The sequence below is a fragment of the Pongo pygmaeus genome, chromosome 20, assembly GCF_028885625.2.
Source record: "Pongo pygmaeus isolate AG05252 chromosome 20, NHGRI_mPonPyg2-v2.0_pri, whole genome shotgun sequence".
In the NCBI taxonomy this organism is placed as follows: Eukaryota; Metazoa; Chordata; class Mammalia; order Primates; family Hominidae; genus Pongo; species Pongo pygmaeus.
The window spans coordinates 7,201,042-7,228,961 of record NC_072393.2 but is presented as its reverse complement, the minus strand read 5'-3'; the positions used below and the strand labels follow the sequence as shown (position 1 = coordinate 7,228,961).

The window sequence follows — 27,920 nt, the reverse complement described above, 5'->3', positions numbered from 1 at the left end:
CTGCCTCAGCCTCTCGGGTAGTTGGAATAACAGGTGCATGCCACCACGCCCGGCTAATTTTTGTATTTTTTAGTAGAGATGGGGTTTCACCATGTTGGCCAGGCTGGTCTCGAACTCATGACCTCAAGTGATCTACGCACCTCAGCCTCTCAAAGTACTGAGATTACAGGCGTGAACCACTGAGCCTGGCCTCTTTTTCCATTTTCTGTTGCATCAATGGAAATTCCGTCTTCTGCCTGTGGACGTTTTCTGTGTTGATGTGGAATGTGGCATTTGTCCAGGAACTTGGTGCTTTTTTTTTTCCCTCTATTATTTCATTTGCTTTTGGATTTTGAGAGATGGAGAACTTCCTTAGTGTGGGAGGGAAACAGTTATGGATTTACTTTGTGATTCTACATTCAATCATGGTCTCTTCAAATGATTTCAGGGCTTGCTTGGCCAGGTCAAGTCTTTTCTAGGAGGATTTTCTTTCCATCCTTCCTCTGGGAAATGAATGAGTATAAAAACATGCCCAAGATGGAGGGAAACCTCCCCCTCTCTTTTTTTGCCTTTTTCTTCCTGGTTTTGTACATAACTGAACATTTTGATTTTGGGATGAGAGGATATTAGTTCATTCTCACATTGCTATAAAGAACTATCTGAGACTGGATTTTTTTAAATTTTTAAAAATTTATTTTATTTTATTTTTATTTATTTATTTTTTTGAGACAGAGTCTCACTCTGTCACCCAGGCTGGAGTCCAGTGGCGCCATCTTGGCTCACTGCAAGCTCCACCTCCCGGGTTTACGCCATTCTCCTGCCTCAGCCTCCCGAGTAGCTGGGACTGCAGGCGCCAGCCACCATGCATGGCTAATTTTTTGTATTTTTTAATAGAGATGGGATTTCACCGTGCTAGCCAGGATGGTCTCGATCTGTTGACCTTGTGATCCACCCGCCTCAGCCTCCCAAAGAGCTGGGATTACAGGCGTGAGCCACCGCGCCCGGCCTATTTTTTTTTTTTTTTTGAGACAGAGTCTCCCTCTGTTGCCCAGGTTGGAGTGCAGTGGCACAATCTCTGCTCACTGCAACCTCCACCTCCCCAGTTCAAGCGATTCTTCTGCCTCAGCCTCCCGAGTAGCTGGGATTATAGGCTCCTGCCACCACACCCGGCTAATTTTTGTAGTTTTAGTAGAGATGGGGTTTCACCATATTGGCCAGGCTGGTCTCGAACTCCTGACCTCGTGATCCACCTGCCTTGGCCTCCTAATGTGATGGGATTACAGGCGTGAGCCACCGCACCTGGCCTGTTTTTTTTTGTTTGTTTTATTTCCATAGGTTTTTTGGGAACAGGTGGTATTTGGTTATATGAGTAAATTATTTAGTGGTGATTTGTAAGATTTTGGTGGACCCATCACCCGAGCAGTATACACTGAACCCAATTTGTAGTCTTTTATCCCTCACTCACTTCCTGTCCTTTCCCCCTGAGTCCCCAAAGTCTATTGTATCATTTTTTTTTTTGAGACAGAGTCTCACGCTGTCACCCAGGCTGGAGTGCAGTGGCGCAATCTCAGCTCACTGCAAGCTCTGTCTCCTGGGTTCATGCCATTCTCCTGCCTCAGCCTCCCGAGTAGCTGGGACTACAGGCGCCTGCCACCATGCCTGGCTAATTTTTTTTGTATTTTTAGTAGAGACGGGGTTTCACCGTTTTAGCCAGGATGGTCTCGATCTCCTGACTTCATGATCCGCCCGCCTCGGCCTCCCAAAGTGTTGAGATTACACGCGTGAGCCACTGCGCCAGGCCTTGTATCATTCTTAAGACTTTGCATCCTCATAGGTTAGCTCCCACTTATGAGTGAAAACATAGATGTTTGGTTTTCCGTTCCTGATTTACTTCACTTAGGATAAGAGTGAGACTGAGTAATTTATAAAGTGCTGGGATTAGAGGCGTGAGCCATGGTGCCTGGCCAAGGTCTGGCATCTTTTCTTTGGTGTAATGTTTGAGATTCATCCATGGTTTTGCATTTATCAATAGCGTATTTCTTTTGTGTTGTTCAGTAGCATTCCATTGTGTGGAGAGACAACATTTAGTTTCACCATTTTAGCTGTTGAGAGACATTTGGGTTGTTTTAAACTTTTGGCTATTATGCATAAACCTGCATAAACCTGTTATACACAATTGTGTAGGAGTCTTTTATGCAGACCAATGCCTTCATATCTCTTGAGGTTATACCCTGGAGCAGAATGGATGAGTTGTGTAGTAGAAGTGTGTATAAGGAATGGGCAGGCCAGGCGCGGTGGCTCATGCCTGTAATCCTAGCACTTTGGGAGGCTGAGGCGGGTGGATCACTTGAGGTCAGGAGTTCGAGACCAGCCTGGCCAACATGGTGAAACCCCATCTCTACTCAAAATACAAAAATTAGCCAGGTGTGGTGGTGGGCACCTATAATCCCAGCTACGGTGGGAGAATTGCTTGAACCCAGCAGGTGGAGGTTGCAGTGAGCTGAGATTGCACCACTGCATTCCAGCCTGGGCAACAGAGCAAGACTCTGTCTTAAAAAAAAAAAAAAAAAAAAAAGGAAAGGCCAGATTGTTTTCCTAAGTGGTTGGAGTCTGTTATATTTCCACCAGCAATGTATGAGAGTTCTAATTGCCCACATCCTTAGCAGCACTTAATATTTATTGTCAATCTTTATTATTATTATTGTTATTATAATTTTTAGAGACAGGCTCTCACTCTGTTGTCCAGGCTGGAGTTCACTGCAGCCCTGAACTCCTGGGCTCAAGTAATCCTCCCACCTCGGCCTCCTGAGTAGCTTGGATTACAAGCACACACCACCACACCCAGCTAATTTTATTTTTGTAGAGATGGGGGGGGTCTCACTACCTTGCCCAGGCTGGTCTTGAACCCCTGGGATCTCAAGCAATCCTCCCTCCCCATCCTTCCAAAGTGTTGGGATTACAGGCGAGAGCTGCAGTGCCTGGCCCCTTTTGCTTTCTTAACAGTATCTTTGAAAAGCAGCTGATTTTTCACAGGGTGTTGTAATTAATTTAATTAGTTCCACACCGTGGCTCTGAAAATCTTCCGTAAGCTCTAGCGCCAGACACATGGACATTTGCAGAATCTTATTTTCTAGAGGCCTGGAAATTTTCTTTCCTGTGAGAGAGTTGAGAGCAATAATTTTAGGATGGTTATTCATCTTCAAACACAAGGAGTAAGAATGTAGGGAGTTCGTGACTGTGTTTGGAGAGGGGAGAGCATAGCAGTGGTCTAATGATCTTCTTGGGGTTCTCAAAGGGTGGACGAGCTGCAGGTTGAAACTTGCCTTGCTTTTAGACAGTTGACTGAGTTTGTAGTTAAGCAAATAAGTGCCAAAGGAGAAGTCAGGGCTGACTGATTGCAAGTGATGATTGAATACTGGCCCTCACAACCATCTGTGAAAAGTCTATTTCCAGAAATACTTTTTTTTATTATTATTATTGTTATTTTTTTGAGACGGAGTCTTTCTCTGTTGTCCAGTCTGGAGTGCAGTGACGTGATCTCAGCTCACTGCAAGCTCTGCCTCCCGTGTTCACGCCATTCTCCTGCCTCAGCCTCCTGAGTAGCTGGGACTACAGGTGCCCCCCACCACGCCCGGCTAACTTTTTGTATTTTTCGTACAGATGGGGTTTCATCATGTTAGTCAGGATGGTGTTGATCTCCTGACCTCATGATCCACCCGCCTCGGCCTCCCAAATTGTTGGGATTACAGGCGTGAGCCACCGCGCCCGGCCCAGAAATATTTTTAAGAAGGGATTTTTGAAAAACCCTTGTTTTCATGATGGGAGGATATGAAAAGCAGTGTTTTGAAATCTCCTCCTTAGATCCTGATACTCGGAATTGTCGATTCTCCCATTTTCATTTTCTCCTGGATAGATTGTACACTTGTGCCTTGGTATCCTCAATAATTCCAAAACCCCCCTGGGGATCCAGTCCCTGAAATAAAATGGCGTAGTGTTTGTACATAGCCTACATACATCCTCCTGTATACTTTAAATCATCTTGGTCTGGCAGTGTGGCTCACACTTGTAATCCCAGCACGTTGGGAAGCGGAGGTGGGAGGATTACTTGAGCCCAGGAGTTCAAGACCAGCCTGGGCAACATGGCGAGACCCCCATCTCTACAAAAAATTTAAAAATTAGTTGGGTGTAGTGGCATGAGCCTGTAGTCCCAGCTACTCGGGAGGCTGAGGCGGGAAGATTGCTTGAGCCAGGGAGTTCCAGGCTGAAGTGAGCTATGATTGCACCACTGTGCTCCAGCCTGGGCAACAAAGCGAGACCCCGTTTCCATTTAAAATAATAATAGGGGCCAGATGCAGTGACTCATGCCTGTAATCCCAGCACTTTGGGAGCCTGAGGTGGGCGGATTATCACTTGAGGTCAGGAGTTTGAGACCAGCCTGCCCAATATATTGAAACCCCATCTCTACTAAAAATAAAAAAAATTAGCTGGACACCGTAGTGCACCTGTGGTCCCAGCTACTAGGGAGGCTGAGGCAGGAGAATCACTTGAACCTGGGAGGTGGAGGTTGCAGTGAGCCGAGATCGCACCACTGCACCACTCCAGCCTGGGCAACAGAATGTGACTTCGTCTCAAAAAAAAAAAATAAATAAAAGTTTCCGTCAATAGAGTTGTGTCCACCAATAACAGATTATCAAAAGTAAAGATTAAACACCAAACAAGTTGGCAACCACTTTCATGGAAGCACTTTATAGTGGTGATTAAGCACTCAGATAAATTTGAACCTTGACGACAACCCAGAAACAGGTTGTGTATCCATTTTGGGCCTCTGTTTTCTCACCTGCAAAAGGTAAAATAAGAATCCAAGCTTCCTCATGGAGTTACTATGAGGCTTAACCGAGAGACTGCACGTACAACAGTTAGCACGTAGTAAGCACTCATTTAGAGCCAGAAAATTATAGCTCAGCTTAAGGAAGAAGAAAGCAGTTGAACTTAAACCATATTAAAAATAAATAGTTGTCCATATTTGTTTTGTTAGGAACAAAACATTACACGTACACACACACATTTATACCCTGTAGCTTTGTATTACTAGAGAACTTTGTTATGAGCCAGAATAAATAGATCTTTCAATAGTTGGGAGAGGCCAGGAGCTGTGGCTCACACCTGTAATCCCAGCACTTTGGGAGGGTGAGGCAGGGAGATAGCTTGAGCCTAGGAGTTTGAGCCCAGCCTGGGCGATATAGTGAGACCCCTGTTTCTACAAAATAATAATAATTAACAAATTATTGGTGGCATGCACCTACAGTCGCAGCTACTCAGGAGGCTGTGGTGGGAGGATTGCTTGAGCCTAGGAGGTCGAGGCTGCAGTGAGCTATGATCGTGCCACTACACTCCAGCCTGGGCAACAGAGGGAGACCCCCACCTCTTAGAAAAAACAAAAGACGGCCGGGCACAGTGGCTCAGGCCTGTAATCCCAGCACTTTGGGAGGCCGAGGCGGGTGGAGCACGAGGTCAGGATATCGAGACCATCCTGGCTAACACGGTGAAACCCCTGCCTCTACTAAAAATACAAAAAAATTAGCTGGGCGTGGTGGCAGGCGCCTGTAGTCCCAGCTACTTGGGAGGCTGAGGCAGGAGAATGGCGTGAACCCAGGGGGCCGAACTTGCAGTGAGCCGAGATCGCGCCACTGCACTCCAGCCTGGGCAACAGAGCGAGACTCCGTCTCAAAAAAAAAAAAAAAAAAGAAAAAGAAAAAACAAAAGATGTTTAGCTTTCCTGGGTGACCCAGTGTTGCAGAGATTGGCCATCCTTGGTGTAAGGCATAGGATGTGCAGTGTAGCAGGACAGCAGAGTGGGCAGTGTGTGGGGTTTTTTTCATTGATAGGGTGGTTCCCAGCACTTGGGGTCAGGGCTTGCTTGTAGAAGTTTCTGAAAAGTTGCAGTCATGTTTCATTTCTTTCTCCCCCTACCTAGCACATGCCAGGACACACAGCGTAGTACTATGGTTTGGAACCAGGCTTTACCCGTCAGTAGCCGTGGGGCCCTGGGCAAGTTCACTGGAGTTCTCTGGGATCTCTGTTTCCTCTTTTGTAAAATGGGAACCAAAAGGTATCACAGGCCGGGCGTGGTGGCTCACGCCTGTAATCCCAGCACTTTGGGAAGCCGAGGCGGGTGGATCACCTGAGGTCAGGAGTTCAAGACCAGCCTGGCCAACATGGTGAAACCCCATCTCTACTAAAAATACAAAAATTAGCCAGGCGTGGTGGCTGGTGCCTGTAATCCCAGCTACTCAGGAGGCTGAGGCAGGAGAATCACTTGAACCCAGGAAGCGGAGGTTGCAGTGAGCCGAGATGGCGCCACTGCACTTTAGCCTGGGTGACAGAGGGAGACTGTCTCAAAAAATCAACACCAAAAGCAAACCCAAAATGTATCACAAGCTTGTTGGGAGGATCAGAGAAGAGGATATGGGAATGATAAGCATGGTAGTTACATTGTTGCTAGTATTATAGTTATATTGCAGCTGTACATTGTGACCTATTGTAGCTGCTGTTATTCCTTTGGTTATGTTTAACAAGTTACATTGTTGCTAGTATTGTAGTTATATTGCAGTTATACATTGTGATCCTATTGTAGCTGCTGTTATTTCTTTGATTAAGTTTAGCAACTGAAATTTTTTTTTTTTTGAGAGGGAGTCTTGCACTGTTGCCCAGGCTGGAGTGCAGTGGTGGGATCTCGGCTCACTGCAAGCTCCGCCTCCCAGGTTCACGCCATTCTCCTGCCTCAGCCTCCCGAGTAGCTGGGACTACAGGTGCCTGCCACCACGCCTGGCTAATTTTTTGTACTTTTAGTAGAGACAGGGTTTCATCTTGTTAGCCAGGATGGTCTCGATCTCCTGACCTCGTGATCCACCCACCTCAGCCTCCCAAAGTGCTGGGATTACAGGCGCGAGCCACCGGGCCGGGCCCGGCCAACAACTGAAATATTTAACATACAATAAAATGCACATGGCCAGGATGCAGTGGCTCACGCCTGTAATCCCAACACTTTGACACGCTGAGGCAGGCGGATCACTTGAGGTCAGGAATTTGAGACCAGCCTGGCCAAATACTAAAAACACAAAAATTAGCTGGACGTGATGGTGCGTTCCTGTAATCCCAGCTACTCAGGAGGCTGAGGCAGGAGAATCGCTTAAATCCAGGAGGCGGAGGTTGCAGTGAGCCAAGATCAGGCCATTGTACTCCAGCTGGGGTGACAGAAGGAGACTCTGTCTCAAAATAAATAAAATAAAATAAAATGCACAGATCTTAAGCATTGAGTTAAATGAATTTTGACAGAAATTATATGCACTTGTGTAACCACCACTGAAAACAAAATGGAGGACATTGCCTCATCCCAGCCCTTTCCAGTGAATTCCCAGTACCCCCCGGGAATGAGGTGTTACAATGATTACTATCACCATTGTTGATTATTATTGTTTAGTTTGGTTTTATTGAAGAAGCGGGTAGAGAAAGAAATAGCTTCATGCAAAAGTAGGGCATATGAGAGCCTGAGATATGGCTTAAAAAGAGTATTGTTTGAAAAGTTTGGCTGAGTGTGGTGGCTCATGCCTGTAATCCCAGCACTTCGGGAGGCTGAGGTAGGAGAATTGGTTGAGCTCAGGAGTTCGAGAATAGCCTGGGCAACATAGTGAGACTCTGTCTGTATTATTTAAAAAAAAAAAAAAAAAAAAAAAGAGAGAAAAGTTTAAGGGATGTTGACAGGTTGTCCTAGATGGGGTTTACTGCCAGGAGCAGTTAGGATTCAAAGAGTAAAAATTTGAGGGTAAAAGGATGCATGCAGGTTGTTGTTGGTGGATATATAGCCCCAACATCCAGTGACTTTAAACTCTATCAAGACAACACAGGGCCGGGTGCCGTGGCTCAGGTCTGTAATCCCAGCACGATGGGAAGCCAAGGTGGGCAGATAAGTTGTGGTCAGCAGTTCGAGACCAGCCTGACCAACATGGTGAAACCCTGTCTCTACTAAAAATACAAAAATTAGCTGGGAGTGCTGGTGCGCGCCTGTAGTCCCAGCTACTCAGGAGGCTGAGGCAGGAGAATCACTTGAACCTGGGAGGTGGAGGTTGCAGAGAGCAGAGATCGCACCACTGCACTCCAGCCTGGGTGAAAGAGAGAGACTCCATCTCAAAAAAAACAAAAAACAAAAAACAACAACAACAAAAAAAATAAGACAACACAAAGAGTTTGAACGGAAACAGCATTTGCAGATGCAAATTCAGGATCCGAAACTAATTTTTCCCCTCTCTTTGCTGAGCTGCCAGAATGTTCCAAGGAGATCCCTCCTTTCCAGTTTCCTCCATGGCGCACAGGCTGTGCCGAGTAAGCGGGCAATTGTGAGTTTCTGGAAATCAGTGAGCTGGTGTGGCTCCTGGCTCCTGGCTCTGGCCAAGGGAGTTGGCTTCCCTGTGTCCACGCCAGGAGGGGAGGCTGGAGGCTTTTAAAGGCCACAGCTCTGCTGTAGACACGTGCCTCCTTGGCACTGGCTTTGTTGAAAACGCTGTCCCTAGATAGTCTCTCTTCTGCACAGACCTCAGAGGTTTTTCCGCACTGCGAAGGGCCTTGCTGCAGGAGGAACAGTCTGACCTAATCTCTCCTAGAGGAGGCCTTGAGCTAATTTTTTTTTTTTTTTTTGAGATGGAGTCTCACTCTGTCACCCAGGCTGGAGTGCAGTGGTGCAATCTCAGTCCACTGCAATCTCCGCCTCTCAGATTCAAGCGATTCTCCCTGCCTCAGCCTCCCAAGTAGCTGGGATTGAAGATGCCCACCACCACACCCGGCTAATTTTTGTATTTTTAGTACAGATGGGGTTTTGCCATGTTGGCCAGGCTGGTCTCGAACTCCTGACCTCAGGTGATCCACCTGCCTTGGCCTCCCAAAGTGCTGGGATGACAGGCGTGAAGCACCTCACCTGGCCGAGGTAATATTTCTGAAAGGTGGCGTACCATGCTGTGAGCTAGACACTTGGTGTGGTTTATCCTGTCATCGCCTCAGTGACCTCACCAGGTGGACACTGCTAGGATTCCTAATTTGCAGAGGGAGAAGTTGAGGCTGACAGAAAGGTCAGCACTGTGCTCAAAGTGATCCAGCTGCTACCAAGATGAACTGCAGCCTTTGCTCTGAGCTCACAGCCTGACCTCAGTCTAGAGCTGGGAATCTTTCTCTCCCTCATTGCTACACCTGATCAATTACTGAGTCCCATCCCTTTAACTCCTTATATGACCTTCAAATCCATCTTCCCTACATAAGCTGCCCATTCATTGCCTTGTGCCTTCTGTCCATCTGCTAAGAGCCAGGTGCTGTGCTAGGCTCTGAGAATGTGGCCGAGAACAACATGGATAAAAGTTCTGAGCCGGATACGGTGACTCATGTCTGTAACCCGTTGTTTTGGGAGGTTGAGACAGAAGACTTCCTTGAAGCCAGGAGTTGAGGCCGGCCTGGACAACATAGCAAGACCCCATCTTTACAAAAACAAAAACAAAAAAAGAAAAAGAAAAATTAGCTGAGCCTGGTGCACTGACTTGTAGTCCCAGGTACTTAGGAGGCTGAGGTGGGAGCATCACTTGACTCCAGGAGTTCAAGGCTGCAGAGAGCCATGATTGTGCCACTGCACTCCAGCCTGGGCAATAGAGCAAGACCCTGTCTCAAAAAAAAAAAAAAAAAAAGACTGTAAATGTATCCTCCAGAGTAATTCTTCTTTTTCATTTTTCAAAAGCATCCTTGCTTTGTTTATGCTTCCAAAAGTTTAAAAACTGTAGCCAAGTTCCAAGAAAGAAAAAGGGAAGCAAAGGAAAAGGAAAACACAGATCCAGAGGCCCTTTATGGGTTTGATTGTATGTGAAGTCCATAAATTGATGGAGAGAAGGAGCACCTTGACAGTATTTACTTGTATTCTCCTATGTCATGGATTTCCTCTCCATTTTCTCAAGGGTTCTTTCCTGTTCTTAGAAATGTTTTGTGATTTTGCTTCAGACACAGTTTGCCTACTTCTTGTAAGCATTGTTCTTAGATTGCTGGCTTTATATCTATCACTCCCTTGCACATCTGCCCATCCATCGATCCATCCATCCACCCATCCATCCATCCATCCATCCCTCCCTCCCTCCATCCACTTGTTCATCTGCCCATCCATCCATTCATCCAGTCCATTCACCATCCACCCACCCACCCATCCATCCATCCATCCATCCGTCCGTCCATCCATCCATCCATCCATCCATCCCTCCCTCCCTCCATCCACTTGTTCATCTGCCCATCCATCCATTCATCCAGTCCATTCACCATCCATCCATCCATCCATCCATCCATCCATCCATCCATCCATCCATCCATCCATTCCTCCAACCATTCATCCACTCACCCATCCATTCATCCACTCACCCATTCATCCATTCACTCACCCATCCATCCATCCACTCATCCAATCACCCATCCATCCATACATCCACTCATCCATTCATCCATCCATCCACCCACCCAGACATCCATCCATCCATTCATCCATCCATCCGTCCATCCATCCATCCTTCTATCTACTCTCCCAACAATCCACACACCTGTCCCTCCATCCCTTCCAACCACTCACCCACCAATCTTCTCATCCATCTATCCACCCACGCATACATCCACTTATTCATTCATCCATCCCTCCACCCACCCATTCATCCACCCGTCCACGTATCCATTCATCTCTCCATCTATCCATGTGTCTGTCATCTAATATAAGGGAGATGTTTTGAAGTATTAAAAGTGATTATTTTGTAGAATAGGGGACAGGGATTGTGTTTTCTTCACTCACTGCTACCTTATTAAATGCTTACTAGTTCTAAAAGCTCTGCAATTGATCCCTTCAATTTTCCAACTCTATAATTGTAGCATCTGCAGATAATGATGACTTGTTGCCTTTTGCCAATAATTAGACCAGTTATTGCTGTTAACCTTGTTATGGCAGGAACTTCCAGAACAGTGTTCAGTGACGCAGCTGAATATGGTCAGCCCAGTCTCATTTCTGATTTGAGTGGAATGCCTCAATTGTTTTACTGCAGAGGATAATTATATAATTGTCAGTAATCTTGACCTTCCTGTCTTTAGCCTCACTGAGTAAATGGGGTGTGATCATGAAATCTTGATTGTTTCATAGATGCAAGAGACATAAACGACATTTGTCTGTGTATAATGACAGCAGATTTATTTTGCTAAGCTGTTAAGCTGTTAAAATAAGCCTTTAAGCCCCCGCCTCAATTTTCAAGCAGAGTGGAATGTTATTTTGTTGCTTCTGGCCAAGTGTCGATATTCATTTTAGGGCAGCTCTTCATGGAAAGTCTGGTGGACTATAGGTCTGGATACTTGCCGGACCCTGTGTCATCACTAAAGTTAGGATGCGTTTCAGAACCACTCTGTACCACAATGAACAGAGACAAATGGCCTTAGGGAGCAGGACCCATGGGGGCCCTCTGGGGCTGTTTCTTGTGCCCTGAGAGAGGCCCTAGATTTGGGACAGTCTGATTTACCTCCCCCCGCTTTTTATTTTCTGGGCGATGCTACCCTGGTTTCTGTGTTGAAATATGACCCTAGTGTGAAGGTCGAGGTCTCAGACCATCTTGTTTCTGGTATGTTAAGAAACAGAAAAACACCTTTTAGGACACAATGTTAACCATTGAGGATACATATCAGTGTTCTGGAAAAACAAAAACAAAAACAAAACAATCTGTACCGCAACTGTGGTTTTCATCAGGGTGGGCTGCCTTTCCGATCCATAACCCTGTGTGGCTTGATGGAGAACATGTTTTGTAACTTGCAAGGGCATCTGCAATAGCCGCTGGTCCTCTTGGTGAAAGGGGAGGACCCACATTAGGTCTAAGCTGGTTGGAGTTGATGCAAACTCTCACATGCTTTGGAAAAAGCACGTGATCTTTCAACGAGAATGCAAATGTTGACCGGGTGCAGTGGCTCATGCCTGTATTTGCAGCATTTGGGGAGACTGAGGTAAGCGGATCGCTTGAGTCCAGGAGTTTGAGACCAGCCTGGGCAACTTGGTGAAACCCCATCTCTACAAAAAATACAAAAATTAGCTGGGTGTGGTAGTGCATGCCTATAGTCCCAGCTACTTGAGAGGCTGAGGTGAGAGGATTGCTTGAGCTCAGGAGGTTGAGGCTGCAGTGAGCTGTGATCGCACCATTGCACTCCAGCCTAGGCAACAGAGCCAGACCCTGTCTTTAAAAAAAAAAAAAAGAATGCAAATGTTTGCTTGATTATTCAGCTGGTATTTAACACACAGTTCTTTGTTCCAGAGGGACTGTCCAGCAACAAATACTGAATTCGTTAATTTTTCACACCAAACCTAGTGAAAATAACTGGAAAAGGTATATGCTGGAAAACTCAGTGTTCTAGAAACATTCATGTTTGCCATCCCAAGAGCAAAAGTCATGGAATGCCTGATGCTTAGTGTTAAGAGGAAGGAATTCCACACAGCCTGTGGCTAGCTTTTCTTATTTCATTGGTGTCCAAGACAAGATTTGAACTGTTTACTAAAGGAAATTAGCATCATAAGTCTCCTCTGGCACATATTTCCAGCATCCAAGTGTAGCTGCTGAGATCTTGCTCAAGAGTAGCAAAATTGGCAGGGGGAGTAGGGCATTGGTTTTTACATCAGCTTAAAGAATTTTTTTATCAGCCATTTTTGCAGTTTGGAAACCTGTTTGGAGTAGGGGTGTATGGAGATGAAATTGGGCTGTTTCTAGGATTCACCTCCTCCTTCAGGCATTTTTTTTTTTTTTTTTTTTTTTTGAAACAGGGTCTGGCTCTGTTGCCCAGGCTGGCGTGCAGTGGCGTCATCATGGCTTGCTGTAGCCTTGACCTCTTGGGCTCAAGCAATCCTCCCACTTCAGCTTCCCGAGTAGCTGGGACCACAGGTGTACACCATCGCGCCTGGCTAATTTTTATATTTTTTTTGTAGAGATGGAGTCTCACTATGTTGCCAGGGATAGTCTTGACCTCTCAGGCTCAAGCAACTCTCCTGCCTCGGCCTCCCAAATTGCTGGGATTACAGGCAGGAGCCACTGCAGTTGGTACTCAAGAGTTTTTTGTTTGTTTGTTTTTGTTTTTCACTTGAGACGGAGTCTCACTCTGTTGCCAGGCTGGAGTGCAGTGGTGCGATCTTGGCTCACTGCAACCTCCACCTCCTAGGTTCAAGCCATTCTCCTGCCTCAGCCTCCTGAGTAGCTGGGACTACAGGCACACGCCACCATGCCCAGCTAATTTTTTTTTTGTATTTTTAGTAGAGACGGGGTTTCACCATGTTGGCCAGGATGGTCTCGATCTCTTGACCTCGTGATCCTCCCGCCTCGGCCTCCCAAAGTGCTGGGATTACAGGCATGAGGCACCATGCCCGGCTGATCCTCAGACATTTTTAATTTTCCTTTTTTTAGTGTTACAGCCAGCCATTTGAAAAATGAGACTTCTCCCTAACCTTGTGTCAAACTCAGAGATGTTGTCATCTTGGCTTTGATGTGGTGGAGGAGAGGGGCTTCTCATTCCGGGATGGGGTTTCTCTACCTGGGTCCTGCAGACACTGGGGCTGGATTGTTCTCTGGGGTGGGGCCATCCTGGGCACTGAGGGTGCTGAGCAGCATCTCTGGCTTCCACCCACTCCATGCCAGGAGCGCCGCCCTGGAGGCATGGCAAACACAAATGTCTCCAGACACTGCCAGGTGTCTCCTGGTGGGCAGAATCGCCTCCATTTGAGGACCCCTGGACCAGGGTGCTGGAATGGGGGTGAGGGGCACTCTGCAATTATTCTCTGCTCTTTTTTTGAGGGGGGGAAATGGAAACCAAGGGCCCATCATCAGCCTCGTGGCTCTGTGGCTTGACACTGCCGTGCTACCGACAAAAACCACATCCCTAGACTTGGGGGACCAAGGAATCTGGGGGAATATGATTATAGTCATTTAATGAGGATGGGTTTATGTATTACTCAAGTGCTGGGCTGGGGAGTCAGGACATAGCCGCAGGGAAGAGAACAGACAAGTCCTTCCCTCTTGGAAGCCCCTCGTGAAACACCTAATTGGTGACATGGTATACTAGAGAATCAGAGGGTGTCACTCAAGCATTTTGGCTTGGTGGTTGGCGGGGGAGGTGGCGGGCCAGGCACTCAAGCACCCCTAAGCTGATCTGGAGAAAGTGTCAGGGAAGGGGAACATCAGCATTTCTCCCTGAGGAATCATCTTACACTCATGATGGCAACTGGCCCACAGTAACATTGATGGAGCGAGTGTCTTCTTGTGGCTCGGCCACTCAATAGCTGTGTGACCATGGGTAGGTTACTGAACCTGTCTGTGCCTCAGTCTTCTCCTCTGTAAAATGGTAACATCTAGGATTGTTGGGGGAAATAAATGGTTAATAATTGGAATAGTGCTGGGTGCATAGGAAACTCTAAGTGTTACACAGCATGTGGCCACAACCTCCCGTCTCCCCTCCTCTCTCCTCTCTCCTCTTTGCTGCTGCTCTGCTGCCTTGATGGGATACTCCCCTCTCTGTCTCTGTCTGTCTGACTGACTGTCTGTCTGTCTCTCTCTCTCTCTCATCCCCTTTTCTTTCCTCTGTTCCCCCACCCCCACCACTGATGCAGTTTGGACCAAGTTTTCTTTAGCCAGCTGATTTAGAGACAAGCAGAACCTGGATATTTATTGGGGGTTCGGGGGACTTCCTTACAGCCCTAGGTCTCTGTGAAAAGGGCCCTGGATTATCTCTGCAAAAGCCCACCTGCTATTGGTTAGCCAGGACCATCTCCACTTTCAGACACCAGCTTCATCCAAACACTCTTTGCTGTATTTATAACCACGGTGCATTTTCTCGGGACGCACATCTTGCGGCTTCTTGGCCCCTTCGCCCAGGGTGCACTGACTGGACCATCGCCCTCCAGCAGAGACAGTGTCTTTCTTTGTGTGTTCTCCTTCCTCTGGTCGAGATGTGGTTGGTCACCTGGAGTGGGGCCGTCAGCAAGTCGCCTCAGCTTCGTGGAGGCTTGCTGCCCCCATGGCGGAAAGCTCGGCCACATACCCTGATGTCTCGACACCTTTGAGCTGCCCATGAATGGGTTTTCAGAGCTTCCCGTGTTTACTTCGCTTCACGCCTCTGTTTGTGCTCTGGGGAAATTCTTGGCAGAGGAAAAGCCAAGTGGAAAACAGCCCTGCTTGGTGTCAGGGCTTGAGGTTGAGGGAGAAAGACTGAAACGGAGATTTGCATGAACTGGTTTGCACATGTGACAAGACTTTGTCTTTTAAAAAAAAAAAAAAAAATTGGCCTGGTGTGGTAGCTCACTCCTGTAATCCCAGCACTTTGGGAGGCTGAGGCAGGCGGATCACGAGGTCAAGAGATCGAGACCATCCTGGCCAACATGGTGAAACCCTGTCTCTACTAAAAATAAGCTGGGTGTGGTGGTGTATGCCTGTAGTCCCAGCTACTGGAGGCTGAGGTGGGAGAATGGCTTGAACCTGAGAGGCAGAGGTTGCAGTGAGCCGAGATCGCGCCACTGCACTCCAGCCTGGGTGGCAGAGCAAGACTTGGTCTCAAAAAAAAAAAAAAAAAAAAATTTTGTTCCAGTCTATTCTGGTGGCTTAGAGGAGGGAAGATGGGAAATTTTGGGTTTAATAGAGTAACATCCATCAGGTTGAGGGCTTTGAAGCACCTGGGAACATCCATAAGTCACTACTGAGCACCAGCTGTATCCCAGGCACATGGTCCTCACAACAATCTTTTCACAGAGCTAGGATTTGAACCCACAGTCTCTCTGGCTTCAGAACCCTAGCTTTTCCTGCTATACTCTGCCTTACAGAGGAAGGGAACTTTTGTACTGGGTTTTGAAGGGTGAATAGGAGTTCAATGAAGAAGAAGCACATTCTGTGCTAAACTTGGCTTGCTGATCCCCCTAGAATTGGCCAGAAGCCAATATCTGGAGGCCAAAATTGGGTCACTAGGGTGACCAACTCATCACAGGGCCCTGGATTATCTCTGCAAAAGCCCACCTGCTGTTGGTTAGCCAGGACCATCACAGTGTGCCCAGGTAACCCTACGTTTCACCCCAAAGCAGAATTTTACAGCAGAGCCTGGACACCAGTTGAATTTTCTTTAACTCATTTCTGTCAATGGTTACCTCCAAAAATGCTCCCTTGCGTCTTTATGCTGGGCTTCGCTCCCTTGCGTCTTTATGCTGGGCTTCGCTCCCTTGCGTCTTTATGCTGGGCTTCTTTCTCTAGGTACTTCAATTTCTTGCTTTGGGTGAAAATCAAATGAGGTAATTAATGCTTGTGACATGTAAAGTGTAGTGCACGGCACATGGTAACCTCTTTAGTTTTAGCCAGTTGTTTTTTTTGTTTGTTTGTTTGTCTTTGAGACAGAGTCTCACTCTGTCACCCAGGCTGGAGTGCAGTGGCACAGTCTCAGCTCACTGCAACTTCTGCCTCCCAGGTTCAAGCAATTCTCCTGCCTCAGCCTCCCGAGTAGCTGGGATTACAGGCGCATGCTGCCACACTGGGCTAATTTTCGTATTTTTAGTAGAGATGGCATTTTGCTATGCTGGCCAGGCTGGTCTCAAACTCCTGACTTCAGGTGATCCGCCCTCCTTGGTCTCCCAAAGTGCTGGGATTACAGGCCTGAGCCACAGCGCCCAGCCAGTTTTAGCCAGTTTTTCATTGGCCTCCCTCTTTGCCTTTTTTGCAAGGGAGCTGGCCTCCCTGTCCCTGGAGTAAAGCAGGCTTCTTATACCTATAGCTTCCTCTAAGGAAGCGTAGTTACCTCCAGCCTGGCCCTCCCCAAGGACATAGCTGTTTCCTCCACCAAGAGCAAGGAGTGGACATAATCACTGCCAAATAGGGAAGCCAGGCTGGACACCGTGGCTCATGCCTGTAATCCCAGCACTTTGGGAGACCGAGGTGGGAGGATCGCTTGAGGCCAGGAATTCAAGACCAACCTGGGCAATGTAGCAAGACCCTGTCTCTAAACAAATAAAAATATTAGCCAGCTGTGGTGGCCCATGGCTGTAGTCCCAGCTACTCCAGAGGCTGAAGCAGGAGGATTGCTTGACCCCAGGAGTTTGATGCTGCAGTGAGCTATGGTCACACCACTGAACACTAGCCAGGACAACAGAGCAAGACCCTGTCTCTTAAAAAAAAACAAAAAATAAGGAAGCCAGATGGGTGCTGGGTGTGGGGGACACATGTCAAAAGTCAGACCTCTGTCTGAGTAAGGAAACAGGTTCAGAATTAGGATTAAGGACCAAGACAGCTTGAGGTCGTCAGAGGCCAGGAATTTCCATACAGCCTGCGGTCCAAAGTGCCAACCAAGCTGGGCTAGATAGATGTTGGGGAAGAGTCTCTGTCGCCCTCTTTCCTTCCCCGTTAGTGCTATCAGCTGAGCATGGGTCACTCCTGATTTTTTTTTTTTTTTTTTTTTTTACCGAGGACATAGGCTCAGAGTGTCTTCTAGCTTTCAACCCACCCAAGACTCTGACTTAGCCTTTCCCAAATGGTGTTGTGCAGAAAAATGAGAAAATTGTTAGGAGGATCATTTGCCTGGTAGACAGTACATGCTTGATAGCTGTAAACAGTTGGTGCTCAATATATTGTGGCTTGTGGATCTTCTCAGCTGCTTCAGAACCCCAAGTCTGCTGTATAATTGTACTTGATCCCGACAACAGCCCTGCCAGATGGGTGTTACTGTTATTCCTGTGTCCTGGCAAGTGGACAGGGGGCCTGGAGTAGCTGAATTGCCTAGAGAAGGGGACATAGCTAGAAAGGAAAAGTTGAAACTCAGTGTGATGCCAGAGGCCATGCAAACTTTATCCTAAAAGGAGGGATCTTTTTTCTTTTTTTTTGAGACAGAATCTCGCTCTGTAGCCCAGGCTGGAGTGCAGTGGTGCAATCTCGGCTCACTGCAACCTCCGCCTCTCAGGTTCAAGCAATTCTCCTGCCTCAACGTCCCAAATAGCTGGGATTACAGACGTGTGCCACCACAACCAGCTCGTTTTTGTATTTTTAGTAGGGATGGGGTTTCGCTGTGCTGGCCAGGCTGGTCTCGAACTCCTGACCTCAGGTGATCCGCCCGCCTCAGCCTCCCAAAGTGCTGGGATTACAGGCATGAGCCACTGCACCCAGCCTTCTTCTTCTTTTTTTTAGACAGGGTCTCACTCTATTGCCCAGGCTGGAGTGCAGTGGCAGAATCTCAGCTCACTGCAACCTCTGCCTCCTGGGTTCAAGAGATTCTCCCACTTCAGCCTCCCGAGTAGCTGGAATTACAGGTGCGCAACACCACAGCCAGTTAATTTTTGTGTTTTTAGTAGAAACGGGGTCTTGCCATGTTGGCCAGGTTAGTCTCAAACTCCTCACCTCAAGTGATCCGCCCACCTCAGCCTCCCAAAGTGCTGGGATTACAGGCATGAGCCACTGCGCCCGGCCTGGTGAAGACCTTCTTGCCGGTGGGGACTCTGCGGAGTCCTGACAGGGAGCAGGGCATCACATGGCGAGGGAGCTGAGAGTGTCAGCTCAGGTCTCTCTTCCTCTTCTTATAAAATCACCAGTCCCACTCCTATGATAAACCATTAATCCATGAATGGATTAATCCACTTATGACGACACAGCCCTCATAATCACCTCTTAAAGGCCCCACCTCTCAATGCTGCCACATGAGAAATTATATTTCAACATGAGTTTTGGAAGGGACAAATATTCAAATCATACTATTATGTTACCAGTAAAATTTAAAATATAGGAATCATAACGGCCAATGTGTGGCGGGCTTACCAAATACTAGACCCTGTGCTAAGTGTTTTATATCTATTATTTTATTTAATTTTCTTGGTCACTGCATAACATATGCTCTGTTAGTCCCAGTTTTTCGAATGGGCATAACAAGACCGAACCTACCTAGAGTTGGCACAAGTTGTAAAAATAGGATTCGTGGCCGGGCATGGTGGCTCACACTTGTAATCCCAGCACTTTGGGAGGCCAAGGCGGGAGGATCACCTGAGGTCAGGAGTTCGAGACCAGCCTGGCCAACATGGCGAAACCCTGTCTCTACTTAAAATACAAAAATTAGCCAGGCGTGGTGGAGCGCCTGTAGCCCCAGCTCCTTGGGAAACTGAGGCAGGAGACTCGTTTGAACCTGGGAGGCGGAGGTTGCAGTGAGCCAAGATGGCGCCACTGCACTCCAGCCTGGGCGACAGGGCAAGACTCCGTCTCAAAAATAAAATAAAACAAAAAAATAGGATTCACTTTTGCCACCAACTTGAAAAGGAGGCAAACACAAGATTACTCATCTCTGGAGAGGAGGCATTCAGATTTGCCTACTCAGCATTCCTGGAGATAGAACCAGATTTTCATGGGTTAGAATCATATTTTGCTTGGGAAGCCACTCAGACCTCATTGTGTGGACTCTAGTCCTAGAGCCAGCTTCCTTTATTCCTTCAGACTCTTATGATTGGCTCAGGGGAAGGCACGTGACTCAGACTCGGCCAATCAGCTTTCTTAATTCCTCCAGCCTCCATGATTGGTTCAGGGGTGGGCATGTGACCCCAGAGGGCTCCATAAGATTCAGTTCTGGGACTTTGGTGGGAGTGATAGAAAGAGAGATTTTTTTCCTTGCTAGATCTTCCTTGCTGGGAAGCTATAATCCAGGTGCCACCATGTAGAGACCACCTGTCTGAGACTTCTGACACCATAGAAGGAAGCAGGACTGAGAAAAGGAAAGGGAGAGAGATGGGGTCCTCATGACATCATTTGACACCTGGATCTAGCTGTACCTGAAAGCATCCTTGTCCTATGACTTGTTAGTTAAATAAGTCAGCAATCGTTCTTTTCTTTTTCTTTCTTTCCCTTCCTTACCTCCCTCCCTCTTTTCTTTCCTTCCTTCTCTCTCTCTCCCTTCCCTCCCTTCCTCCCTTCCTTCCTTCCTTCTCTCTCTCCCTTCCCTTCCCTTTCCTTCCTTCCTTCTTTCCTTCCTTCTCTCTCCCTCCCTTCCTCCCTTCTCTCTCTTTCTCCCTTCCCTTTCCTTCCTTCTCTCTCCCTCCCTTCTCTCTCCCTCCCTCCCTTCCTTCTCTCTCTCCCTCCCTCCCTCCCTCCCTCCTTCCTTCCTTCCCTCCCTCCCTCCTTCCTTCCTTCCTTCCCTCCCTCCCATCTCTCTCTCTCTCTCTCTCTCTCTCTGTATAACTGAGCTTTCTGTTCTCACAAACTGAGAGAGGTCTTGCTAATCCAAGGCATGACAATCAGAGCAACATGTGAAGCCCAAAGAGCTGCAGAACTCCCCTCCATGGCTTCCAGCCCCGGGGGTGGTCAGTGGAAGTAACTGGAGCCCGGAGCTTCAGAGGCCAGTGTGGAGGTTGGAAAGGTTGTGGTGAGGAGAGAGTAATGTATCTGGTCCCTGCAACAGACACCCCTGCAGTTTTATCCTGAATCCTGGGTAATTTCCCCAGGTCCTGGGAAGCCTAACAAAGCCCCTGCTCAGATGTTGGATTGCAAGTCCTTTTTGTTTGTTTATTTTTTAAATCCACTTTAAATATGTCTGAAAACCACACACAGAGTGACTGCTGCACAGAAGAGCGAATGGTTCATGCCTTCTTCTTTGCTGCCACCAACAAGCCAGTTACCTGCTTCTCTGACATGGGACCCTTGGCTGGAGCTCACTGGCTGCCTTCCTGCCACCTCTAAGCCTCTGCACTTGCTGTTCCCTCTACCTACATGCTTTGCCCTGTGATCCTTCCTCATGTGATTTCCTCAGATTATCTTTGCTCAAACAACAGGCAAGGGCTGGGCCTTAATCTCACACCTGTAATCTCAGCACGTTGGGAGGCCAAGGCAGGTGGATCACCTGGGGTCAGGAGTTGGAGACCAGCCTGGCCAACATGGCGAAACCCCATCTGTACAAAAAATATACAAAAAATTAGCCAGATGTGGCGGCGGGTGCCTCTAATCCCAGGCACTTGGGTGGCTGAGGCAGGAGAATCACTTAAACCCAGGAGGCGGAGGTTGCAGTGAGCCGAGATCATGCCACTACACTCCAGCCTGGGCAACAGAGCGAGACTCCGTTTCATAAAAACAAAGAAACAAACAGAAAAAACCAACAAAACAAAAAACAAGAGGCAAGAAGTTCAGTGTGCAGAATCTTTGAGAAAATCCCATGGTTGTTAACCCCAGGTCTGCCCCTTTTGAGCAGGGTGACGTTAGGCAACTGATTTGATTTCTCTTAGATGAAATTTCCTCCCTCCCTGCTTATTCAACTGCAGTACTGAGGACATTTGGAGCTGGATTATTTCTCTGGTGGCAGCTGTCCTGGGCATTTTAGGGTGTTTAGTAGCATCCCTGGCCTCTCCCCACTAGATACCAGTAGCACTCCCACCCCACACGAGTTGCGACAACCAGAAATGTCTCCAAGACACTGCCACGTGACCCCCGGGGGGTCAGAATTTCTCCCCTTCCCCCCTGTGGTTTCCTATGGAGGTGGAACATGTTTATTTCTTTGCTCACCGTTTTGCAATCTCTCTTCCCCCACCACAAGGCAGGGACTCTTCTATCTCTGTCACCATCCCATCCTCCCACAGTGGAGAGAGCTCTGGGGACTCTCCTGAGCAGCAGATTCTTGGGCGCCACGTTCTGTTCCATTCCTGGGGATTTATCTCTCTGCTGAGTGATGGGTACATGAGAACTCTCTGTATCACCCTTGCAACTTTTCTGTTTTGTTTTTACAAAAGAAAAAAAAGAAGGCCGGGCATGGTGGCTCACGCCTGTAATCCCAGCACTTTGGGAGGCCAAGGTGGGTGGATCACGAGGTCAGGAGATCAAGACCATCCTGGCTAACACAGTGAAACCCTGTCTCTACTAAAAATACAAAAAAAATTTAGCCGGGTGTGGTGGCGGGCGCCTGTAGTCCCAGCTACTCGGGGGGCTGAGGCAGGAGAATGGCGTGAACCTGGGAGGCGGAGCTTGCGGTGAGCCGAGATCGTGCCACTGCACTCCAGCCTGGGCGACAGAACGAGACTCTGTCTCAAAAAAGAAAAAAATTAAAAAGAAAAAGGTGAGAGATATCACTCATTGACTGCTACCGAAACATTCTGTGGCTGGGAGAGGAAAATACCAGAAAGGGTGAATGTGGTCGATTGAATGATGCCTCTTCCTTCCCCCAGAGATGCCCACATCGTAATCCCTGTCACCTGTGAATTTGGTACCTCACTTGGCACAAGGCTTTTTGCAGATGTGATTAAGTTGAGGATCTTGAGATAGGGGGATGATCCTAGATTATCTGGTGCACCAGATGCCATCACAGGGATCCTTTTCAAGGAAAGAGGGAGGCAAGAGATTGAAGTGCTACGGCCAAGAAAAAGGGGCTGCCTTAAAAGCTGGATTCTCTCTGGAGCCTCCAGAAGGAACCAACCTTTGTAACATCTTGATTTTAGCCCTGTAAGACTCATTTTGGGCTTTTCACCACCAAAACTGTAAGAAAATAGGCAGGGCATGGTGGTTCATGCCTGTAATGCCAGTGCTTTGGGAGGCCAAGGTGGGACGATTTCTTGAGGCTAGGAGTTTGAGACCAGTCTGGGCAACATAGCAAGACCCCATCTCTAAAAAAAAAAAAAAGAAAGAAAAATTAGCTGGGCTTGGTGGCACACATCTATATTCCCAGCTGCTTGGGAGGTTGAGGTGGGAGGATTGCTTGAGCCCAGGAGTTCGAGGCTGCAGTGAGCCATGATTGCACCATTGCACTCTAGCCTAGGCAACAGAGTAAGATCCCGATGCAAGAGAAAATAATAAATGTATGTCGTTTTACATTTGTGGGCATTTGTGACAGAAGCAATGGGAAATGGATACAGTGAGAAACCCAGCATCTGGGCCTGGAAACCCCCTCTGGGTGGGTCTCTAGCCAGGGGCCAACAGGAATTGGAGCAGGGGCTTGGTGAGAGGTGGATACGGGGCCCCAGCATCTTGGTGGCCTTGCTGTGGCTTCTGAGGACACCTGCAGTGGCTCCCTTACACCGTGGCAGTTTGTTCCTTCCTAGACCCCCTGGATACAAGGGGCCTGCACTTTCGAACCCAGAGCCCAGGGACATCCCTCGTGGTTCCCTGTTACCCTCTGGATGTCTGTCCTGCTACTATGCACCTCTCCCCAACTCCTGGTACACAGTGGGAGTTCAGGGGCCGTCTCATTTGTACCACATAACATCACAGAGTTCCAAGACGCCATGCAATATTCTATTTAGGATTTCAGAGGCACAGTCAGTTACATCCATCTTCTTTTTGTCTTTGAGACAGAGTCTTGCTCTGTCTCCCAGGCTGGAGTGCAATGGCATGATCTCAGCTCACTGCAACCTCTGCCTTCTGGGTTTAAGCGATTCTCTTGACTCAGCCTCCCAAGTAGCTGGGATTACAGGTGCACGCCACCACACCTGGCTAATTTTTTGTATTTTTAGTAGAGACGGGGTTTCACCATGTTGGTCAGGCTGATCTCGAACTCCTGACCTCAGGTGATCTGCCCAGCTTGGCCTCCCAAAGTGCTGGGATTACAGGCGTGAGCCACCGTGCCCAGCCTGCTTCCATCTTCTTAGCCACTTTTCCCTCAGGTGAGACCATGAGATTAGGAACTTGTTTCAATTTCCATCGGAATTTCCCAACAGAGCTGGGGCTTTGTGATTCGAATATGTTCAGAGAAGGAAGCAGAAATGAAGGATGTTATCAGAAAAGGAGGCTCAGGACTGGGTGTGGTGGCTCACGCCTGTAATCCCAGCACTTTGGGAAGCCAAGGTGAGTGGATCACCTGAGGTCAGGAGTTCGAGACCAGCCAGGCCAACATGGTGAAACCCTGTCTCTACTAAAAATTACAAAAATTACCCAGGCGTGGTGGCACGCGCCTGTAATCCAAGCTACTCGGGAGACTGAGGCAGGAGAATCGCTTGAACCCAGGAGGTGAAGGTTGCAGTGAGCCAAGATCATGCCATTGCACTCCAGCCTGGGTGACAGAGCAAGACTCCATCTCAAAAATAAATAAATAAATAAATAAATAAATAAATAAATAAATAAAGGAAAAGGAAGCTAGGTAGTTTTTAGGGGCTGCTGGCTTTTCCAAGCTTCAGGCATTTTGCTTTGAGTCTTTTTCTGTCTTTCGAGTCATCCTGAAGTGGAACCGAGAGAGGACTGAGTGGGTGGAGGGGGTGGTGGTGGGGACGGCTGTCTGCTCTGCTGGAATTGAGAGTCTGGGAGATCATTGTGGTGTTTTTGGAGTGATTCTTAACCCCAGATATAGACAATGACACAAGGGGCATAAATACGAGGAACAGTCACCTTCCCTGGTGTCCTTGTTTGAAGCATTTGACCATCTGGGCGAGGCCCGGGGAGCGTCTGAACTGACTGGTGCTTCCATGAACAAGCACAGACTCAGAGCCCGTGGTCCTGGGTTTGAATCCCAGGTCTTCCACTTCTTTACTGTGTGACCTTTGTCTACAAAAAATAAAAATTTAGCCAGGCACAGTGGCATGTGCCTGTAGCCCCAGGTACTCGGGAGGCTGAGGCAGGAAGATCCATTGAGCCCAGGGGTCAAGGCTGCAGTGAGCTATGATTGCACCACTGCACTCCAGCCTGGGCAACAGAACCAGACCCTGAAGAAAGAAAGAAGGTGGGGAGACAGGGAAGAAGGAAGGAAGAAAGGAGGGAGGGAGGGGGGAAGGAAGGAAAAAAAAGGGAGGGAGGGAACAAGGAAGGAAGGAAGGAGGTGGGGACGGAAGGAAGAAGGAAGAAGGGAGGGAAGGAGGGAGGGAGGGAAGAAGGAAGGAGGGAGGGAGGAAGGGAGGGAGGGAAGAAGGAAGGAAGGAGGGAAGGGAGGAAAGGAAGGGAGGGGAGGAAGGAACAAGGAAGGAAGGAAAAGGAGGGGGGAGGAAGGAGGAAGGGAAGGAAGGGAGGGGAGGAAGGAAGGAGAGAGGAAGGGAGGGAGGGAGGGAAGAAGGAAGGAAAGGAGGGAGGAAGGGAAGAAGGAAGGAAGGAAGGGAAGAAAAAAGGGAAGGGAAGGACCTTTGGAACTACTGAGCATCTCTGTTTCCTCATCTATAAAAAGAGGGATAAGTCATCATCATATCTTCCTCTATGGTCATTGAGTGGATGAAATAAGACAGCATTTGCAAATCCCCTAATGCATACCTGGCCCCTGATTTTGTTCCTTGGGCTACAGTGATGATAGAGGTTTAAAACCCCCAAACACTGTGTTGAAATCTCTCACGGGACAACCAGCCCACCAGCAGAGAATGTCATTTTTCCATCCTGGGTAAACAGGGTAGAGAAGAATGAGGACCTCAGGCCAGGTTAGAGAGACCTCGCTTGGTGACCTTGGGAAGGCTTTTAACTTTTAACTTTAATGCTAACGTCTGGTTCCCTCCGGTTAGGCAGTCGGCGGCCCAGCCGTCTTGTCTTGAAGTTTCTGTTGCCTTCCATCATGGGTTTATTTGTTCAGCAAATGTTTATGGAGGGCCAGCACAGGGGGGAATAAGAACTAGAGTTCTAGGAAGACTTGTGAAGAAACAAGTTCCGAGCCCCAGGGAGGAAAGAGGTCATTGCCTCCCTCCGGGGAAAATGTCTCTTCTCATACCTGGTTCACTTCTTAAATGGAATTTCCCCCTTCAGATGAGTAAGGAGTTTAATCACAAAGAGAAAACACCTTCATCACATAGCCATCCTTAAAAGGCATTTATTGGGAAGCTGGTTTACAGACTTCTCACCCAGGTTGCTAACAGCCAACCTGTCTGGGTTTTGGGAAGTTAAAGTGTCTATATCCCATTTCTTTTTTTTTTTTTTTTTTTTTTTTTTGAGACAAAGTCTTGCCCTGTCACCTAGGCTGGAGTGCAATGGCACGATCTCTGCTCACTGCAACCTCTGCCTCCCGGGTTCAAGAGATTCTCCTGCCTCAGCCCTCCCGAGTAGCCGAGATTACAGGCGTGCACCACCACGCCTGGCTAATTTTTTGTATCTTTACTAGAGACGGGGTTTCACCATGTTGGTCAGGCTGGTCTCGAACTCCTGACTTCGTGACTCACCCACCTCAGCCTCCCAAAGGGCTGGGATGACTGTGCCCAGCCAGTTCTGACTTTTTAACTTGTGATTTGACTTTTCCTGTCTGAAGTCTTTCTCTGCTGGACATGAGTTGTTGAAAGTGTTGCTTTTCTTTGTAGACGATTAGAGGAGCCCGTGCACTGGGCTATGGACGATAATACTTTGAAGATGTGCAAATGATTTGCAACCTTTGTTGCAGAAATCATCCCTCTGAGATGCTGTTTGGCTCGATAAATAAAGGACCTGCAAGAAAGAATTTATTTTGAGCATTCCTTGGGGGAGAGAAGCAAAGGGGAAGTGAATGCTGCATAATAATTCTTTGCATACTTTATGGAGGGTGGGTTCCTGCAGTGCCCTGTGGTGTTTTTTGTTTGTTTTTTTTTTTTTTTTTTGAGATGGAGTTGCTCTGTCGTCCAGATTGGAGTGCAATGGTGCGATCTTGGCTCACTGCAACCTCCGACTCCCGGGTTCAAGCGATTCTCCTGCCTCAGCCTGCCAAGTAGCTGGGATTACAGACGCGCTCCACCACGCCCAGCTAATTTTTGTATTTTTAGTGGAGACGGGGTTTCACCATGTTGGCCAGGATGGTCTCGATCTCCTGACCTCGTGATCCGCCCAGTTCGGCCTCCCAAAGTGCTGGGATTACAGGCGTGAACCACCGCGCCCGGCCCCCTGTAGTGGTTTAAAGCATCTTCACTGTTATTCTAAGCCTCACATTTTAAACAGAGCTGGAAAAGGACTCTAATTGCTGGCCTGGGATCCTTGTGTGCTGTAGGAATTCACTGAGGGAGCGGGGCTGAAGAGGGCTGCTAGAGGATGGTACAGAAGCAGATGGAACTTTCTCTCTGGCTGGACACAGTAGCTCACACCTGTAATCCCAGCATTTTGGGAGGCTGAGGTTGGTGGATCACCTGAGGTCAGGAGTTCGAGACCAGCCTGGCCAACATGGTGAAACCCCGTCTCTACTAAAAATACAAAAAATTAGCGGGACGTGGGGGTGGGTGCCTGTAATCCCAACTACTTGGGAGGCTGAGGCAGGAGAATCGCTTGAATCCGGGAGGTAGAGCTTGCAGTGAGCCGAGATCATGCCATTGCACTCCATCCTGGGCAGCAAGAGTGAAACTCCATCTCAAAAAAAACCCAAAAATAAATTTAAAGAAAAATTTTCTCTCTGATTCTGCCTGCCTGCTAGGCTGGAAGCACCATGAGGTCAAGGTCCACGATGTCTTGTTGCTATTGAAGCGCCCCCAAAACATGGCAGACCCTCAGCAAATCTTGGACAGGTGAATGCGCATTCGATTCAACATGTGTCTGCTAGGTGGGAGCTGAGCGGGAATCGCAGGGCTTGGGTCCCGGGAATGATGGGGAATAGCAGTGTGATTGTGGGGAAGCCAGGGGAGTGGGGTGCTGGAGCCCCCAAAGCTATAAATCAGGGCTTGATGAACAGACAGACAGATGGACCAACTCAGCCATTTCAGCCCCATCCGCTTTGATGATTTCCCTCTGGCTCTGGCAAGGGTCTCGCTCACCAAGTGGTTCTCACCCTAGGGTGGGTCTGGATATTTCTGGGGACATCTGTGGTTGTCACACATCGGGGTGGGGGGAGATGCTCCTGGCATGGAGTGGGTGGAGGCCAGGGATGCTGCTCAGCACCCTGCAATGTACAAGACGGCCCCACCCCAGATGAAGATCCGACTCAGAATACCACCAGTCCTGAGGCTGAGAAACCCTACTTTAAGATAACAGTGACGGGGGAATTTTCCACCCCAGAGTCTGAGTCTGCGACTTGGGAAACGGCCCCGGCATTACCAG

General features: G+C 48.2%; 1 protein-coding gene and 1 pseudogene across 4 annotated transcripts in view; both read left to right on the top strand.

The window, feature by feature from the left end:
• INSR (insulin receptor) overlaps nt 1-27,920 on the top strand; it is a 181,233-nt gene that overhangs the window by 54,944 nt on the left and 98,369 nt on the right. The gene's annotated exons all lie outside the window — the stretch shown is intronic.
• Nucleotides 14,427-16,286, top strand: LOC129020823 (uncharacterized; annotated as a pseudogene).